Below are 5050 nucleotides of genomic sequence, written 5' to 3' on the forward strand. Positions count from 1 at the left end.
TTTGTACTAAGGTTAGGTTAAACAGACACTTGGAGCAGGCCGCTACACACTTCTGCTGTAATGGAGGATTTCGCCATCGGGGAGCGTGACGAAACCTCCGGCGAAAGTAGTGGTGGCTGCCTGTATATCTCTATAAAATTTAGGCCGCCAATAGACCTTACACCAAGGTTAGGTAGTGTTGGCTGCTTGGATTATTTCTTTCTGTCTGTTATTGACTTAGGCTGGCTAGCCTCTATAAAATTGTGGACACCAATAGACTTTGTACTAAGGTTAGGTTAAACAGACACTTCTGCTGTAACGGAGGATTTCGCCATCGGGGGGCGTGACGAAACCTCCAGCGGTCTGGTAGTGTGGACTGCACCACGGTTAGGTTAGGTAGTAGTGGCTGTCTGGATTATTTCTTTGTCTTACTCAGGCTGGCAAGCCTCGCTAAAACTTTAGGACACCAATACACTCTTCTACTACCAAGGAGAGGTTGTTCGATTATTTGTTTGTCTCTTACTCAGGCTGGCAAGCCTCTATAGAACTTCAGGACACCAACACACTCTCTACTACTACTACTACTACTACCACCAAGGAGAGGTTGTTGGATTATTTGTTTGGCTCTTACTTAGGCTGGCAAGCCTCTATAAAACTTCAGGACACCAATAAACTCTCTACTACTACTACCAAGGAGAGGTTGTTGGATTATTTGTTTGTCTCTTACTTAGGCTGGCAAGCCTCTATAAAACTTCAGGACACCAATACACTTTAACCAAGGTTAGGTTAAACAGACACTTGCGCAATGGAGCAGGCTGCTAGATACTGCTGCCGCTGCTGTAATGGAGGATTTCGCCATCGGGGGGCGTGATGAAACCTCCGGCCTGGTAGGGAGAAGTCTTAATGGATCGCAGTGAGGATGCTGCTCTGCCATCTACAACACCCTGACCGGTACGTAAGTCGTCTACGAACGATTCGGTACGGCACATCAGCATTCGGGTGATCCGCATTTGGGACGGGAGAGCCGGCACTGATGACACCACTCCCCCGAGTTCCCCTTGCATGGGTCCATTCTCCGGCGGTGCAGCAAGGTGCCCGCCAGAGTCTCGTAATATCTTTGACCGTCCCAATGCGAGCCGTACGCGGTATCGTTGCTTCTCTAGCCGGGATGCTGCCTTAGAGGCTTTCAGGCATAATCCCACGGACGTAGCCTCGCTCCACTGGCCGATCGACCAAGAACGGAACCATATGTCCGGACCTGCCGTTCCTCCTCGTACTGAGCAGGACTACTATCGCAACGACCTCATTTTAACAGTAGGGTAAAACTAACCTGTCTCACGACGGTCTAAACCCAGCTCACGTTCCCTGTTAGTGGGTGAACAATCCAACGCTTGGTGAATTCTGCTTCACAATGATAGGAAGAGCCGACATCGAAGGATCAAAAAGCGCGTCGCTATGAACGCTTGGCCGCCAAGCCAGTTATCCCTGTGGTAACTTTTCTGCACCTCTTGCTTAAAACTCCTAAAGTCAAGGATCGATAGGCCTTGCTTTCAGTCCATATTCGTACTGAAAATCAGGATCAAGCCAGCATTTGCCCTTTTGCTCTCTGCGAGGTTTCTGTCCACGCTGAGCTGGCTTAGGACACCTGCGTTATCATTTGACAGATGTACCGCCCCAGTCAAACTCCCCACCTGATAATGTCCTCGGAGCGGTTCGCGTGGCGCGGCGCGGCGCCTCCTCAAACGCGGGCGGCGCGCTTGTGTTAGCGCAGCCGAACCGCACGTCCACTCGTCGGCCCTTCCGCTTAGGGCTAGAAAGAGGAGACGCTCCCGCGGAGACTTATTCCGTCTCACCGAGTAAGTAAAAAACGATCAGAGTAGTGGTATTTCACTTGCGGCCGCCCACCGGAGGCGGAACGACCTCCCACTTATGCTACACCTCTCATGTCTCTCTACAAAATCAGACTAGAGTCAAGCTCAACAGGGTCTTTTTCCCGCTGTTTAGTGCAGGCCCGTTCCCCTGCCTGTGGGTTTGCTAGATAGTAGATAGGGACAGTGGGAATCTCGTTAATCCATTCATCGCGTCACTAATTAGATGACGAGGCATTTGGCTAGTAATACTCACAAACAATTTTTATTAATTTCAACAACGGAGCCGCTTCCTGCATGCCCGGACGCTCTTCACTTTCTTTACTTTTCTTAAAAATTAAAACTCAAATGCACAACTGTGCCCCTAAAATCTGACTATCTTGCAGGGATTACCAGGTTCCCTGCACAACTACTCTCCTGGCATTTATACCCTTCCACAATATCCATCCTGGTAGAGAGCTCCCCGCAGTGCTTGGATGTTGGTCACCGGATGTCTGAGATGTGGTCGGCAACTGGCACCCCATCCCACCCCATAAAGATATTTTAAGGGCCTTATTTATTAACCGCCGGCCCTGCTGGCGGCTGCTGGTTTGGGAGGGCTGCCAGTTGCTCGTGGTGACACACTTGTGGAGCTCATGGATGAGGCTGCTGTCCGTGTCTCTGTTGCAGAAGGAATCGGAGCGATGGTCATCTCCGACTTGTCAGGAGAGGACTAAAACCTAGCTAAAAATTTAAAAGAGTGAATGAGTAGAACCTCTTGTCTAAGTTTTTAGAATAGAGCGCCCGCCACAGCAGGCCCGAACTCCGTGTGTGTCCCGGGAGCAGCAGCACCCCGGTGGATTGGAGCTCTTTGGCAGGGATGAGATCAAACTGCCCTGCTTGCAGTGTGGGCGAACACCCCAGCCCCAACATTAGGGCGTGAGACGGCCTTTTGTCCTAGCCGTCGCCTGCAGTCTGGGGGATCTAAGGATGTTTATAGATCCCTCAATGGCCATTGTGACAAGTATCTCGATGCCCGCGCGTCTGATGCCCAATCGGCTGAGCAGCTTGATAGTGGCTGGTCTTATGCCACCTCGTGCGCCGAAGGCAACACCCAGGAAGTTCACTGCAGCTACCGGAGGCAGCGAGCTGTTGTTAGCAATGAACCTCCTGATGTCGACCTCGTGTGCACGGTACTTATCGATCTTGTGCTGCTCAGCTAAGCGAAGGGTGTTAATATCGCTTTCGAAGGGCACACAGACGTCGAGCACCGAGTACTGGCCATTTTTCTGCAGGATCAGATTAGGCTTCACGAACGTGTGACCACTTTGTACCCGCGGCTCTAAGAGTACATGGAAGCCTTCTCCCTGTAGCCATTGTTTTAGCTTAAGGAGGATACGGTCATGTCTTGTCACCCTGTGGTTTTGGGCAGCAGGACACCTCTGTAAGAGATGTAGTATGTCCTCCTGCCCTTCCCCACATTGGCGACAGGTCAATCTTCCCAAGTCTTCATTAGGTACCCGGCCAATGGCTCTAGAGACTCGGCAGTTGATGGTCTGAGACCTGAGTCGCAATAGGTCGATGGCTTTCCTGCCTGGGCCTAGGTCGTTTCGCAAGATGGCATTGCTGGCCCGGCTTCCAAAGAAGTTCTCCGCCCCCTTGCCATGCCAGGATGTACTCCACTCTTCCCTCTTCTTCCGCAACAGCGACCTTTTCAATTGAGACAAGGTGTTATTGTCTATATGGCCTACCCGGAAGTGCCTCGCCATTGCCCCGACTTCGCGACCCCAGAGACCCCCAGAGGCTATAAACCTTACTGCAGGGTCGTCTGAGGCCTCGAGACGCCGGAGCAGTCCCATCTTCTGATGGGAAACGGTCTCCAGTAGCGAGGGCACTCCCACGCCCTCGTCTCTCATGGGTGGGCCAATGGCCGCTGTATTGAGTGTCCGAGGTAGGTGGAGCCATTGCCTGGTCTGGTCGTGAAGGGTCCGGTCTAGTGCCCTGAGAAGGTTCATAGAACAGGATCCCTTCACGTACCAATACTGAAGCCTCGGGATAATCTGAGACTTCAGTATCTTGATCTTTTGCAAGGGTTTCAGCAAAGAACCTCCTATTTTCTCCATGATGTTCTGGATTTTTGTTTTCGCCATCGACCCTACTCCCCGGTCTCTCAAGTCCTAAGTACCTAAGTACCTCACGTACTCATCAGGTTCAATTCTTGGTAGGTATTCGGCCAGACCCGTGGTCGAGTTCAGCATTGTAAAGCATTCCTCGGTCACGACCCTGAGCTTCACACCATACCTACCCCTTGCAGCCCGCTCAAGACCCAGCGTGGCGCACTTCGTGGGCTGCGCGGCCAGTCCCCTCGCACCAAGGAACCGGTCGAGCTGATTCAGGCTCCTCTGCATCCCGAGCCTGGACTCAGAGACTATTACCAGGTCGTCCGCGAATCCTGTCACCGCCACCGACGTTACATCGTCCAGGCGGTATCCAACGGCAGGACCCAGGGACTCCAGGTACTCATCCACCACGGCACAGAAAAGGAAGGGGGACAATGGACATCCCTGCTTCACTCCTCTGGTCATGGGGATGGGGTCTGACTCCACGCCGGGAACGCAAAGGCTTGTCCCTACGTGGCTGTAAAGATCCTTCACAACATCCAGAAGGTGGTTAGGCGTATCCAAGAGCCGAAGTGCCCTGTCGAGAGAGGTGAGCGACACAGTGTCGAACGCTTTGGCTACGTCGACAAAGGTGATATAGATGTTACGCTTCTCCCTCCGGGCGTGCCTTATCAGTCCCTCTACGAGTGCTAAGTTCTCACCGCACCCGTCGACGGACCTAAAGGCCTTCTGGCTTATACTTGTATTAGCACTCTCCACCATCCGGAATGCGAGGATCTTACAGTACGCCCTAAGGATGTGGGACCCGATCGTAATTGGACGCCAATTAGAGGGGGTCCCAAGCGGCGATTTTTTGGCAAGCATGGACGTTCTGCTGTTTTTCGTCCATTGAGGAACCCGTGCCAAATACAGCCATGTATTAAATATTCTTAGGAGAACCCTCGGCCCTAGCCTTCGTAGCGCTCCGGTGTCGAGCTCTGGGTTCTCCGGACCTACTGCGGTCTCCGGTCCACGAAGTGCGCCCACCACCTCTTTGCCGCCTATGGGGTCAAGAATTGTTAGCATCCTGTCATTCGTGCGCACCTCAACATGTTCGTCATCCGG

At 52.5% G+C, this 5050-nt stretch overlaps 1 pseudogene; it reads right to left on the reverse strand.

The window, feature by feature from the left end:
* Nucleotides 1-849: 849 nt before the first annotated feature.
* Nucleotides 850-5050, reverse strand: part of LOC121866895 — an 8629-nt pseudogene continuing 4428 nt past the window's right edge.

This window comes from Homarus americanus, unplaced genomic scaffold, assembly GCF_018991925.1.
Source record: "Homarus americanus isolate GMGI-L3 unplaced genomic scaffold, GMGI_Hamer_2.0 scaffold13837, whole genome shotgun sequence".
NCBI lineage: Eukaryota > Metazoa > Arthropoda > Malacostraca > Decapoda > Nephropidae > Homarus > Homarus americanus.